This window comes from Salvelinus namaycush, unplaced genomic scaffold (genome assembly GCF_016432855.1).
Source record: "Salvelinus namaycush isolate Seneca unplaced genomic scaffold, SaNama_1.0 Scaffold546, whole genome shotgun sequence".
NCBI lineage: Eukaryota > Metazoa > Chordata > Actinopteri > Salmoniformes > Salmonidae > Salvelinus > Salvelinus namaycush.
In genome coordinates this window covers 47453-63436 of record NW_024061249.1, presented here as the reverse complement: position 1 = coordinate 63436, position 15984 = coordinate 47453, and the positions used below count along the sequence as shown (strand labels likewise).

At 39.5% G+C, this 15984-nt stretch overlaps 1 long non-coding RNA gene across 1 annotated transcript; it reads right to left on the bottom strand.

Moving 5' to 3' along the window:
• Nucleotides 1–1511: 1511 nt before the first annotated feature.
• Nucleotides 1512–9072, bottom strand: LOC120041816. Its single transcript, XR_005475951.1, has 3 exons — nucleotides 8963–9072; nucleotides 8772–8836; nucleotides 1512–1568 (listed from the first exon to the last, which is right to left on the bottom strand). It is a non-coding gene; the product is annotated as an uncharacterized LOC120041816 (long non-coding RNA).
• Nucleotides 9073–15984: the final 6912 nt, after the last annotated feature.

Sequence of the window (15984 nt, the reverse complement as noted above, 5' to 3'; positions counted from 1 at the left end):
GGAACACATTGTTGAGATGACAGTAAAGTTTGTTTCAGCAGAGGAGGAACACATTGTTGAGATGACAGTAAAGTTTGTTTCAGCAGAGGAGGAACACATTGTTGAGATGACAGTAAAGTTTGTTTCAGCAGAGGAGGAACACATTGTTGAGATGACAGTAAAGTTTGTTTCAGCAGAGGAGGAACACATAATCAAGATGATACTTTTCTCATCAACAATCCTGAAAAAAATGTTAAACTTAAAAACTGGAAAGGTCAAATGCTTTATTATCTACATATTAAAGTGCGTGGGCGACCGAGATAAACAAAATGGTAGTTTGAGGTCTTGTGGTGGAGAGTGACGCGGGTGCCGGAGTATGGGGTGTGAGTATGTGGGTCTGTGCATGGGTGATGTAGTTGATGTCTGTGTGATATATAGACAGTTGAAGTTGGAACTTTGACAGCAGGGTGTTTCTGAAGTGCTCTTTCTTCCTGTATTGAAAGTCTCTCTCAAAACTCAATGGACTAAATTGACATGAGAAACATGTTTACATTGTCAAAGCAAGTGAAATAGATAATAAACAAACGTGAAACGAACAGAGAACATTACACTCACAACAGTTTTATATTATGGCTATGTACGGTGTTTTAGGTGTGTCCTCAGTGTCTCCAGGTCTATGTGCTGCAGAGTGAAACTGGTTCAAACCGGCCGGATGTTAGACTTCTAAACCACAAGAGAACTGAGCTAGCTGTGTTGAGAAAGAGTTAAAACTGTCAACTTCTCTGTTCAAAAGTTACCATGTTTGTTTCAGTAGAGGAGGAACACATTGTTGAGATGATGACAATATAGTTAAAGTATTATAATAGTACAGGTTAATAATAACAATCTCCTGGGTGTCTTGTTTTGAACTATGAAGGCTGAGTTTGCTGTTGTTATCCAGTACTGTAGAGCCAGGGGTGGTTAACGCTGCAAATTAGTCCCTAAATCCAGTCTTTGTTTGCAGTTCCAGGGTTTGGTACTTAAACTTGGTTTGCAGCGTTGGGGTTCAGGGTTTGGTAAGGTGAATCTTGGTTTGCAGCGTTGGGGTTCAGGGTTTGGTATGTTGGATCTTGGTTTACAGCGTTGGGGTTCAGGGTTTGGTAAGTTGAATCTTGGTTTACAGTGTTGGGGTTCAGGGTTTGGTAAGTTGGATCTTGGTTAGCAGCGTTGGGGTTCAGGGTTTGGTAAGTTGGATCTTGGTTTGCAGTGTTGGGGTTCAGGGTTTGGTAAGTTGGATCTTGGTTTACAGTGTTGGGGTTCAGGGTTTGGTAAGGTGAATCTTGGTTTGCAGCGTTGGGGTTCAGGGTTTGGTAAGTTGGATCTTGGTTTACAACGTTGGGGTTCAGGGTTTGGTAAGTTGAATCTTGGTTTACAGTGTTGGGGTTCAGGGTTTGGTAAGTTGGATCTTGGTTTACAGTGTTGGGGTTCAGGGTTTGGTAAGTTGAATCTTGGTTTGCAGTGTTGGGTTTCAGGGTTTGGTAGACAGCATCATCTTTTCCTATATAAACCATGGTGTCTGTAGCAGGGTCATTCTCATAGTCCTGGTCCCCCTATAAAGGTACAACAACATTAGTCCATAATCAGTACCATCAGTAGAGTCATTAGTCCATAATCAGTACCATCAGACAGTAGAGTCATTAGTCCATTATCAGTACCATCAGTAGAGTCATTAGTCCATAATCAGTACCATCAGACACTAGAGTTATTAGTCCATAATCAGTACCATCAGACAGTAGAGTCATTAGTCCATAATCAGTACCATCAGACAGTAGAGTCATTAGTCCATAATCAGTACCATCAGACAGTAGAGTCATTAGTCCATAATCAGTACCATCAGACAGTAGAGTCATTAGTCCATTATCAGTACCATCAGACAGAGTCATTAGTCCATAATCAGTACCATCAGACCGTAGAGTTATTAGTTCATAATCAGTACCATCAGACAGTAGAGTCATTAGTTCATAATCAGTACCATCAGACAGTAGAGTCATTAGCCCATAATCAGTACCATCAGACAGTAGAGTCATTAGTCCATAATCAGTACCATCAGACAGTAGAGTCATTAGTTCATAATCAGTACCATCAAACAGTAGAGTCATTAGTCCATAATCAGTACCATCAGACAGTAGAGTCATTAGTCCATAATCAGTACCATCAGACAGTAGAGTCATTAGTCCATTATCAGTACCATCAGACAGTAGAGTCATTAGTCCATAATCAGTACCATCAGTAGAGTTATTAATCCATAATCAGTACCATCAGTAGAGTCATTAGTCCATAATCAGTACCATCAGACAGTAGTGTCATTAGTCCATAATCAGTACCATCAGACAGTAGAGTCATTAGTCCATAATCAGTACCATCAGACAGTAGAGTCATTAGTTCATAATCAGTACCATCAGACAGTAGAGTCATTAGTCCATAATCAGTACCATCAGACAGTAGAGTCATTAGTCCATAATCAGTACCATCAGACAGTAGAGTCATTAGTCCATAATCAGTACCATCAGACAGTAGAGTCATTAGTCCATTATCAGTACCATCGGTAGAGTAATTAGTCCATAATCAGTACCATCAGTAGAGTCATTAGTCCATAATCAGTACCATCAGTAGAGTTATTAGTCCATAATCAGTACCATCAGTAGAGTCATTAGTCCATAATCAGTACCATCAGACAGTGGAGTTATTAGTCCATAATCAGTACCATCAGACAGTATAGTTATTAGTCCATAATCAGTACCATCGGTAGAGTCATTAGTCCATAATCAGTACCATCAGACAGTAGAGTCATTAGTCCATAATCAGTACCATCAGACAGTAGAGTCATTAGTCCATAATCAGTACCATCAGTAGAGTTATTAGTCCATAATCAGTACCATCAGACAGTAGAGTCATTAGTCCATAATCAGTACCATCAGACAGTAGAGTCATTAGTCCATAATCAGTACCATCAGTAGAGTTATTAGTCCATAATCAGTACCATCAGACAGTAGAGTCAATAGTCCATAATCAGTACCATCAGTAGAGTTATTAGTCCATAATCAGTACCATCAGTAGAGTCATTAGTCCATAATCAGTACCATCAGTAGAGTCATTAGTCCATAATCAGTACCATCAAACAGTAGAGTCATTAGTCCATAATCAGTACCATCAAACAGTAGAGTTATTAGTCCATAATCAGTACCATCAGACAGTAGAGTCATTAGTCCATAATCAGTACCATCGGTAGAGTCATTAGTCCATAATCAGTACCATCAAACAGTAGAGTTATTAGTCCATAATCAGTACCATCAAACAGTAGAGTCATTAGTCCATAATCAGTACCATCAAACAGTAGAGTCATTAGTCCATAATCAGTACCATCAAACAGTAGAGTCATTAGTCCATAATCAGTACCATCAAACAGTAGAGTTATTAGTCCATAATCAGTACCATCAGACAGTAGAGTCATTAGTCCATAATCAGTACCATCGGTAGAGTCATTAGTCCATAATCAGTACCATCAAACAGTAGAGTTATTAGTCCATAATCAGTACCATCAAACAGTAGAGTCATTAGTCCATAATCAGTACCATCAAACAGTAGAGTTATTAGTCCATAATCAGTACCATCAAACAGTAGAGTCATTAGTCCATAATCAGTACCATCAAACAGTAGAGTTATTAGTCCATAATCAGTACCATCAGACAGTAGAGTCATTAGTCCATAATCAGTACCATCAAACAGTAGAGTTATTAGTCCATAATCAGTACCATCAGACAGTGGAGTTATTAGTCCATAATCAGTACCATCAGACAGTAGAGTCATTAGTCCATAATCAGTACCATCGGTAGAGTCATTAGTCCATAATCAGTACAATCAGTAGAGTCATTAGTCCATAATCAGTACCATCAGACAGTAGAGTTATTAGTCCATAATCAGTACCATCGGTAGAGTCATTAGTCCATAATCAGTACAATCAGTAGAGTCATTAGTCCATAATCAGTACCATCAGACAGTAGAGTAATTAGTCCATAATCAGTACCATCAGTAGAGTCATTAGTCCATAATCAGTACCATCAGACAGTAGAGTTATTAGTCCATAATCAGTACCATCAAACAGTAGAGTCATTAGTCCATAATCAGTACCATCAGTAGAGTCATTAGTCCATAATCAGTACCATCAGTAAAGTCATTAGTCCATAATCAGTACCATCAGTAGAGTTATTAGTCCATAATCAGTACCATCAGTAGAGTCATTAGTTCATAATCAGTACCATCAAACAGTAGAGTTATTAGTCCATAATCAGTACCATCAGTAGAGTTATTAGTCCATAATCAGTACCATCAGTAGAGTCATTAGTCCATAATCAGTACCATCAGTAAAGTCATTAGTCCATAATCATTACCATCAGTAGAGTTATTAGTCCATAATCAGTACCATCAGACAGTAGAGTCATTAGTCCATTATCAGTACCATCAGTAGAGTCATTAGTCCATAATCAGTACCATCAGACACTAGAGTTATTAGTCCATAATCAGTACCATCAGACAGTAGAGTCATTAGTCCATAATCAGTACCATCAGACAGTAGAGTCATTAGTCCATAATCAGTACCATCAGACAGTAGAGTCATTAGTCCATAATCAGTACCATCAGACAGTAGAGTCATTAGTCCATTATCAGTACCATCAGACAGAGTCATTAGTCCATAATCAGTACCATCAGACCGTAGAGTTATTAGTTCATAATCAGTACCATCAGACAGTAGAGTCATTAGTTCATAATCAGTACCATCAGACAGTAGAGTCATTAGCCCATAATCAGTACCATCAGACAGTAGAGTCATTAGTCCATAATCAGTACCATCAGACAGTAGAGTCATTAGTTCATAATCAGTACCATCAAACAGTAGAGTCATTAGTCCATAATCAGTACCATCAGACAGTAGAGTCATTAGTCCATAATCAGTACCATCAGACAGTAGAGTCATTAGTCCATTATCAGTACCATCAGACAGTAGAGTCATTAGTCCATAATCAGTACCATCAGTAGAGTTATTAATCCATAATCAGTACCATCAGTAGAGTCATTAGTCCATAATCAGTACCATCAGACAGTAGTGTCATTAGTCCATAATCAGTACCATCAGACAGTAGAGTCATTAGTCCATAATCAGTACCATCAGACAGTAGAGTCATTAGTTCATAATCAGTACCATCAGACAGTAGAGTCATTAGTCCATAATCAGTACCATCAGACAGTAGAGTCATTAGTCCATAATCAGTACCATCAGACAGTAGAGTCATTAGTCCATAATCAGTACCATCAGACAGTAGAGTCATTAGTCCATTATCAGTACCATCGGTAGAGTAATTAGTCCATAATCAGTACCATCAGTAGAGTCATTAGTCCATAATCAGTACCATCAGTAGAGTTATTAGTCCATAATCAGTACCATCAGTAGAGTCATTAGTCCATAATCAGTACCATCAGACAGTGGAGTTATTAGTCCATAATCAGTACCATCAGACAGTATAGTTATTAGTCCATAATCAGTACCATCGGTAGAGTCATTAGTCCATAATCAGTACCATCAGACAGTAGAGTCATTAGTCCATAATCAGTACCATCAGACAGTAGAGTCATTAGTCCATAATCAGTACCATCAGTAGAGTTATTAGTCCATAATCAGTACCATCAGACAGTAGAGTCATTAGTCCATAATCAGTACCATCAGACAGTAGAGTCATTAGTCCATAATCAGTACCATCAGTAGAGTTATTAGTCCATAATCAGTACCATCAGACAGTAGAGTCAATAGTCCATAATCAGTACCATCAGTAGAGTTATTAGTCCATAATCAGTACCATCAGTAGAGTCATTAGTCCATAATCAGTACCATCAGTAGAGTCATTAGTCCATAATCAGTACCATCAAACAGTAGAGTCATTAGTCCATAATCAGTACCATCAGACACTAGAGTTATTAGTCCATAATCAGTACCATCAGACAGTAGAGTCATTAGTCCATAATCAGTACCATCGGTAGAGTCATTAGTCCATAATCAGTACCATCAAACAGTAGAGTTATTAGTCCATAATCAGTACCATCAAACAGTAGAGTCATTAGTCCATAATCAGTACCATCAAACAGTAGAGTCATTAGTCCATAATCAGTACCATCAAACAGTAGAGTCATTAGTCCATAATCAGTACCATCAAACAGTAGAGTTATTAGTCCATAATCAGTACCATCAGACAGTAGAGTCATTAGTCCATAATCAGTACCATCGGTAGAGTCATTAGTCCATAATCAGTAACATCAAACAGTAGAGTTATTAGTCCATAATCAGTACCATCAAACAGTAGAGTCATTAGTCCATAATCAGTACCATCAAACAGTAGAGTTATTAGTCCATAATCAGTACCATCAAACAGTAGAGTCATTAGTCCATAATCAGTACCATCAAACAGTAGAGTTATTAGTCCATAATCAGTACCATCAGACAGTAGAGTCATTAGTCCATAATCAGTACCATCAAACAGTAGAGTTATTAGTCCATAATCAGTACCATCAGACAGTGGAGTTATTAGTCCATAATCAGTACCATCAGACAGTAGAGTCATTAGTCCATAATCAGTACCATCGGTAGAGTCATTAGTCCATAATCAGTACAATCAGTAGAGTCATTAGTCCATAATCAGTACCATCAGACAGTAGAGTTATTAGTCCATAATCAGTACCATCGGTAGAGTCATTAGTCCATAATCAGTACAATCAGTAGAGTCATTAGTCCATAATCAGTACCATCAGACAGTAGAGTAATTAGTCCATAATCAGTACCATCAGTAGAGTCATTAGTCCATAATCAGTACCATCAGACAGTAGAGTTATTAGTCCATAATCAGTACCATCAAACAGTAGAGTCATTAGTCCATAATCAGTACCATCAGTAGAGTCATTAGTCCATAATCAGTACCATCAGTAAAGTCATTAGTCCATAATCATTACCATCAGTAGAGTTATTAGTCCATAATCAGTACCATCAGTAGAGTCATTAGTTCATAATCAGTACCATCAAACAGTAGAGTTATTAGTCCATAATCAGTACCATCAGTAGAGTTATTAGTCCATAATCAGTACCATCAGTAGAGTCATTAGTCCATAATCAGTACCATCAGTAAAGTCATTAGTCCATAATCATTACCATCAGTAGAGTTATTAGTCCATAATCAGTACCATCAGTAGAGTTATTAGTCCATAATCAGTACCATCAGACAGTAGAGTTATTAGTCCATAATCAGTACCATCAGTAGAGTCATTAGTTCATAATCAGTACCATCAAACAGTAGAGTTATTAGTCCATAATCAGTACCATCAGTAGAGTTATTAGTCCATAATCAGTACCATCAGTAGAGTTATTAGTCCATAATCAGTACCATCAAACAGTAGAGTTATTAGTCCATAACCAGTACCATCAAACAGTAGAGTTATTAGTCCATAATCAGTACCATCAAACAGTGGAGTCATTAGTCCATAATCAGTACCATCAGACAGTAGAGTTATTAGTCCATAATCAGTACCATCAGTGGAGTTATTAGTCCATAATCAGTACCATCAAACAGTAGAGTCATTAGTCCATAATCAGTACCATCAAACAGTAGAGTTATTAGTCCATAATCAGTACCATCAAACAGTAGAGTTATTAGTCCATAATCAGTACCATCAAACAGTAATTAGTCCATAATCAGTACCATCAGTAGAGTTATTAGTCCATAATCAGTACCATCAAACAGTAATTAGTCCATAATCAGTACCATCAGTAGAGTCATTAGTCCATCATCAGTACCATCAGTAGAGTCATTAGTCCATAATCAGTACCATCAGTAGAGTCATTAGTCCATAATCAGTACCATCAGAGATCTGAGTCATTAGTCCATAATCAGTACCATCAGACAGTAGAGTCATTAGTCCATAATCAGTACCATCAGACAGTAGAGTCATTAGTCCATAATCAGTACCATCAGTAGAGTTATTAGTCCATAATCAGTATCATCAAACAGTAGAGTCATTAGTCCATAATCAGTACCATTAGTAGAGTCATTAGTCCATAATCAGTACCATCAGTAGAGTTATTAGTCCATAATCAGTATCATCAAACAGTAGAGTTATTAGTCCATAATCAGTACCATCAAACAGTAGAGTCATTAGTCCATAATCAGTACCATCAGTAGAGTCATTAGTCCATAATCAGTACCATCAGACAGTAGAGTTATTAGTCCATAATCAGTACCATCAGTAGAGTCATTAGTCCATAATCAGTACCATCAGTAGAGTTATTAGTCCATAATCAGTACCATCAGTAGAGTTATTAGTCCATAATCAGTACCATCAGTAGAGTCATTAGTCCATAATCAGTGCCATCAGACAGTAGAGTTATTAGTCCATAATCAGTACCATCAGTAGAGTTATTAGTCCATAATCAGTACCATCAGTAGAGTTATTAGTCCATAATCAGTGCCATCAGACAGTAGAGTTATTAGTCCATAATCAGTACCATCAGTAGAGTCATTAGTCTATAATCAGTACCATCAGTAGAGTTATTAGTCCATAATCAGTACCATCAGTAGAGTTATTAGTCCATAATCAGTACCATCAGTAGAGTTATTAGTCCATAATCAGTACCATCAGACAGTAGAGTCATTAGTCCATAATCAGTTCCATCAGACAGTGGAGTTGTTAGTTATTAGTTATTAGTCCATACCACTCACCTCCTCACTGTTTCCTGGGTGGATATTTGGTCTGCTAGACGTCTGTCTGCTGGAGGAGACCGACCCTGGGGAACACACAACATCTTAAATAGATACACACCTGTAATGTTGTGTGTATGTGTATGGCTGTGTGCCTATTTTTGTGTATGTGTGTGTGCCTGAGTGTGTGTGCGTGTGTGTCTGAAACATACCTTGCACCTTGTTACATTTCCATCTGTAGACTGTGAACAGGATGACAGTTAACACCAACACAGCCAGACTCACAGACACCATGATCACTACAAACTCTATTGGGATTGATGATGATGAAGGGGAGACAGACGATGGAACAGGGTAAGTGGAGGTCCATGGGGTGGGTGGGGTGGGTGATGAAGGGGAGACAGATGATGGAACAGGGTAAGTGGAGGTCCATGGGGTGGGTGGGGTGGGTGATGAAGGGGAGACAGATGATGGAACAGGGTAAGTGGAGGTCCATGGGGTGGGTGGGGTGGGTGATGAAGGGGAGACAGACGATGGAACAGGGTAAGTGGAGGTCCATGGGGTGGGTGGGGTGGGTGATGAAGGGGTGACAGATGATGGAACAGGGTAAGTGGAGGTCCATGGGGTGGGTGCGGTGGGTGATGAAGGGGAGACAGATGATGGAACAGGGTAACATGAACATAATGACTTACACAGCTCAGTAAGGATCTGGTCCACAACTGGAAGTGATACAACAGCCTAACAGCTGTCAACCAGGAAGCTACATAATATTAACATCTTAACATGAACATAATGACTTACACAGCTCTGTATATTTCTAACTGGAGCTAGTTGCTCGGTGTCTTATACACTCTTCTGGTCAGGTGGGTCCTTGTGGAATGATTTCAATCAAACCACATTTGTCAAACACTGTAGATATGAGTGTAACTTGTGTGTTTATGTTCATATGTTAAAGAGAGAAGAAGTTTATACTCACTTCTAACAAGCAGCTTCACCTGTGTGATCAGTGTAATGTAACGTTGCTCTGTCCTGCTGGTTTCTACTCCACACCAGTAGTTCCCAGTATCATCTTCAGTCAGGTCCCTGATGGTCACTGTGGAGAATATCTCTCTGCTGTTGTCAGACACAGAGAAACGACCAGCTTCTGCAGTTGTCTGGTGAGCAGAGATCATATTAACACAAGTCTTGAAGTCATTGCTTTCCTTGCAGAAATACTTGATGCTGTCCTCATGGTCCTCTGGATAGTTGCATCTGATGGTAGCTTCTCCTCCCAGATAGGCTGTCTCTGTGACTGACTTCCCACAGCAGTCATCTGTCAATAGGAACACACATCACAACCTTAGTCTAGTACTATAGACTGACTTCTCACAGCAGTCATCTGTCAATAGGAACACACATCACAACCTTAGTCTAATACTATAGACTGACTTCTCACAGCAGTCATCTGTCAATAGGAACACACATCACAACCTTAGTCTAGTACTATAGACTGACTTCTCACAGCAGTCATCTGTCAATAGGAACACACATCACAACCTTAGTCTAATACTACAGACTGACTTCTCACAGCAGTCATCTGTCAATAGGAACACACATCACAACCTTAGTCTAGTACTATAGACCGACTTCTCACAGCAGTCATCTGTCAATAGGAACACACATCACAACCTTAGTCTAATACTATAGACTGACTTCTCACAGCAGTCATCTGTCAATAGGAACACACATCACAACCTTAGTCTAATACTATAGACTGACTTCTCACAGCAGTCATCTGTCAATAGGAACACACATCACAACCTTAGTCTAATACTATAGACTGACTTCTCACAGCAGTCATCTGTCAATAGGAACACACATCACAACCTTAGTCTAATACTATAGACTGACCTCTCACAGCAGTCATCTGTCAATAGGAACACACATCACAACCTTAGTCTAGTACTATAGACTGACTTCTCACAGCAGTCATCTGTCAATAGGAACACACATCACAACCTTAGTCTAATACTATAGACTGACTTCTCACAGCAGTCATCTGTCAATAGGAACACACATCACAACCTTAGTCTAGTACTATAGACTGACTTCTCACAGCAGTCATCTGTCAATAGGAACACACATCACAACCTTAGTCTAATACTATAGACTGACTTCTCACAGCAGTCATCTGTCAATAGGAACACACATCACAACCTTAGTCTAATACTATAGACTGACTTCTCACAGCAGTCATCTGTCAATAGGAACACACATCACAACCTTAGTCTAATACTATAGACTGACTTCTCACAGCAGTCATCTGTCAATAGGAACACACATCACAACCTTAGTCTAGTACTATAGACTGACTTCTCACAGCAGTCATCTGTCAATAGGAACACACATCACAACCTTAGTCTAGTACTATAGACTGACTTCTCACAGCAGTCATCTGTCAATAGGAACACACATCACAACCTTAGTCTAGTACTATAGACTGACTTCTCACAGCAGTCATCTGTCAATAGGAACACACATCACAACCTTAGTCTAGTACTATAGACTGACTTCTCACAGCAGTCACCTGTCAATAGGAACACACATCACAACCTTAGTCTAATACTATAGACTGACTTCATTGACTAGTGGTACTGATCATGTGATAACATATGTAGCTAAATTCATTTAATAAAGTTAAAGTAAAAGTCTCTCACCCTTCTTCACATTCAGCTCTACCTTGGTATAACTGTCACGTGCAGAAGGTTTGTCCACTCCACACCAGTAGGTCCCTTCATCTTGTCTGGTCAGTTGTCTGATGATCACCTTGAAGTAGTTTCCTCCAGTGACGTCATACAGAGAGAATCTACCACTGTGGAACCAGGTGTTCTTCAATCCAGTTTTGATTTTATCCTCACAACTCAAACTGTTCTTCCCCACGCAGAAATATTTGTCATGACTTCTTTCTTCTGTGGAATAATGACAGTAGATGATGACAGTTCCTCCAGAGTATCCTGTCACTTTGAAGGAGCTCAAACAACCTGTCAATCAGACAAGAGAAAATACCTCTTGGTTTAGTGTTTTGTAATACTAATCAAATAAAATAAAATATAAGTTTATTTTGTCACGTGGCCGAATACAACAGGTGTAGACCTTACAGTGAAATGCTTACTTACAAGCTCCTAACCCTAACAGTGCAATTTTTAAGTAAAAAATTGGTTTTAGGTAAACAATAGATAAGTAAAGAAATAAAATAAAACAGTAAAATGACATTGAAAATAACAGTAGCGAGTGGCACCAGTGGCATCCTCAAATTATACACACAGTACATACATACACACCGTAGTGTTTCCTTATCTGTAGTAGCATCCTTTATAAGAAAACTAACTGGATGTTATTACATTGTTATAGAGAGTTATAACAAGCTTATTACCTTTCATGAAGGAGAGGAGGATGACTATCAGCAGGATCCTCATCTTGTTGTGTTCTCTCCAGGTTGGTCCAGGTGTCTATAGGTCCTGATATAATGTTGTGTTCTCTCCAGGTTGGTCCAGGTGTCTATAGGTCCTGATATAATGTTGTGTTCTCTCCAGGTTGGTCCAGGTGTCTATAGGTCCTGATATAATGCTGTGTTCTCTCCAGGTTGGTCCAGGTGTCTATAGGTCCTGATATAATGTTGTGTTCTCTCCAGGTTGGTCCAGGTGTCTATAGGTCCTGATATAATGCTGTGTTCTCTCCAGGTTGGTCCAGGTGTCTATAGGTCCTGATATAATGCTGTGTTCTCTCCAGGTTTGTCCAGGTGTCTATAGGTCCTGATATAATGCTGTGTGTCCAAGTCTACAACTCTCTCTGTTCTCTCTCTACTTATAGGAACTTAAATACAAACTTAATGTACTTCATGTACTCGCTCTCTCTCTCTGCCCCTCCCTCTCTAAACTCACTCTTTGCGCTCGTACAACTATGTACTTCCCTATTTCTGCATCTCTCTCTCTCTCTCTCTCTCTCTCTCTGCCCCTCAATCTAACTCACTCTTTGCACTCTCGTACAACTATGTACTTCCCTATTTCTGCATCGCTCTCTCTCTCTACTAGTTCAAACCCTCCTACCACATGTTATTTCTGACAGCCCCTCCCTCTTCCTCCTTAACCAATCACATCTATGTTCCTACATCACACAGTAGAGAGAGAGAGAGAGGGAGGGTGAGAGAAAGAGAAACAGAGTCCTCTATGGATCATAGCACAGAAACACATTCAAACACTCTCATTCAGACTGAAGGCTGTCTACAGAGGAGAGACACAGAGTTATTCTGCCACTGGAGGCTGTCTACAGAGGAGAGAAACAGAGTTATTCTGCCACTGGAGACTGTCTACAGAGGAGAGAAACAGAGTTATTCTGCCACTGGAGGCTGTCTACAGAGGAGAGAAACAGAGTTATTCTGCCACTGGAGGCTGTCTACAGAGGAGAGAAACAGAGTTATTCTGCCACTGGAGGCTGTCTACAGAGGAGAGAAACAGAGTTATTCTGCCACTGGAGGCTGTCTACAGAGGAGAGAAACAGAGTTATTCTGCCACTGGAGACTGTCTACAGAGGAGAGAAACAGAGTTATTCTGCCACTGGAGGCTGTCTACAGAGGAGAGAAACAGAGTTATTCTGCCACTGGAGGGCTGTCTCCCTCCATCTCTCTCTCCCTCCAGCTCTCTCTCCCTCCATCTTTCCCTCAATCTCAGCTCTGTGCGTGTAATGACAGTGGTACATGCTGATGAGACAGGTACAGAGTGACAGGTACTGAGTTTACTGACAGCACCAGTGGAGGCTGGTGAGGGGAGGACTACTTATAGTAATGGCTAGAATGGAACGTATCAAATACATAAATATATTGGTGCTTTATTGATAAATACACATAGTCTCATTTCCCAGTTGTCATGACTGTCCTGTGAGGATCAGACTGATGGGGGGGTGACAGTAACCAGGCCTCTCTCTCTCCAACAGAGAGGAGAGGGGGAGCTGTTGATTCGTCACCTTCACACCCTGCTGTAAATCTCTGGAGGGGGAAACTTTGTCTCTCTACCCTTTAGTATTGGGATTGGAATGTCTTTTGTCTAGAGAGACTTTTGCCCAAAACTCTAACTTTGGAACAGTATTTCTAACATCCGAATGTAGAATGTATATGTCAAGTTTCCATCCAATAGACACTTTTAAAATGAAGATAATATTTTTGTTAAGAATTTGATTCAAATTTTCTAACGAGTACATAGTTTTGATGATACATTGCCCAGTAAGTAGCCACGCCTGAGGGACCTCAGAGAGCGTTTCAGCATGATGGTAACACCCCATTTTTACCAGAGTGTATAAAGGATTGGCTATGAATTAACATATCAGACCAGAACATTTCTGTGTTGCTGCTGGCGTGTAAAGTGGTCAGGAGCTGAACCCTGAAAAATCAATCTTTAGACCAGAAAGATGTGAGACCATGGAAAAGGTCAGAACTTAACCTCAACACGAGGTGAAGAAGATAGACTCACCTTCCTTTAGACCACAGAGACGAAGAGCTGCAGCTCATGTCCATCTTGGTCCGAATCCTGAGTGCCAACACGAGGAGGAAGAGGCGAGAAGCTCACCTCAGACAATCACTGGTACAGCTGATTAGCTGTCTTAAGTCAGATATCGAGAAAAACTAATCTAAAGGACTATCTTGCTATGCTCATCACCAACTCTCATCACTGTTGACATGGCTGGTTATCTTCCAGAGTGAACAACAGTAGAAGACGGGAAAGGGAAACCCCTTTCGGACAATCAGAGCCAAACAGCTGGAAGGTCAACAACTTTCCGAAAAGGCTTAGTTCCGACCGAGATAAACGAAAAACAGCATTCAACACGTAAATACATTCATTATTTCTTATACCGAGCGGGCGGTGGTTCGTGTGCAAAGTATGCGATTAATGGGAGAATAGTTATGGAATGTGACCATGATAAGTGTCCATTTCAAGCCGTCATATATTGTTAGTCCACTAGGGACTTTTGTCTCATGCAAGTGTGTGTGTTCTGTTATTATTTAGTTAGTTAGTAAATAAATGATTCAACCAAATTGTATAGTACTGAATAATGATCAAGGTTGGGGTTCTTGCAGATCCAAGAAGGTTACGACTGTTCAGAATGAGAATTGATATGAGGTAATGATTAATAAGTGACTGTTCAGAATGAGAATTGATATGAGGTAATGATTAATAAGTGACTGTTCAGAATGAGAATTGATATGAGGTAATGATTAATAAGTGACTGTTCAGAATGAGAATTGATATGAGGTAATGATTAATAAGTGACTGTTCAGAATGAGACTGATATGAGGTAATGATTAATAAGTGACTGTTCAGAATGAGAATTGATATGAGGTAATGATTAATAAGTGACTGTTCAGAATGAGAATTGATATGAGGTAATGATTAATAAGTGACTGTTCAGAATGAGACTGATATGAGGTAATGATTAATAAGTGACTGTTCAGAATGAGAATTGATATGAGTTAATGATTAATAAGTGACTGTTCAGAATGAGACTGATATGAGGTAATAATTAATAAGTGACTGTTCAGAATGAGAATTGATATGAGGTAATAATTAATAAGTGACTGTTCAGAATGAGAATTGATATGAGGTAATGATTAATAAGTGACTGTTCAGATGAGAATTTATATGAGGTAATGATTAATAAGAGACTGTTCAAAACGAAACTGATATGAGGTAATACTTAATAAGTGACTGTTATTGATATATATCTTATATAGCTTCTAGAGTTTAATTTGGGAGATGATAGCTCGTTAAACAACTTATTCCGTGGTGCCCCAAATCTTAATGAGTTAATTGTTTCATGATTAATTTAATTGGGTAACAATTAAACATAGTTAGTGGATTATAGAAATAACATTCAAGTCAAGTCACGACACAGTCAAGAGGAGTAAAAAACTGAAACATAGTGGAGACAGGCTGGATCTCTGGGGAAGTTGACAGTAGCATAGTGGAGACAGGCTGGATCTCTGGGGAAGTTGACAGTTAAATACTGGAGACAGGCTGGATCTCAGGGGAAGTTGACAGTAGCGTAGTGGAAACAGGCTGGATCTCTGGAGAAGTTGACAGTAGCATTGTGGAGACAGGCTGGATCTCTGGGGAAGTTGACAGTAGCGTAGTGGAGACAGGCTGGATCTCTGGGGAAGTTGACAGTAGCACTCCAGGCGATTTGTGACAGTTACCAGTTACCAGAC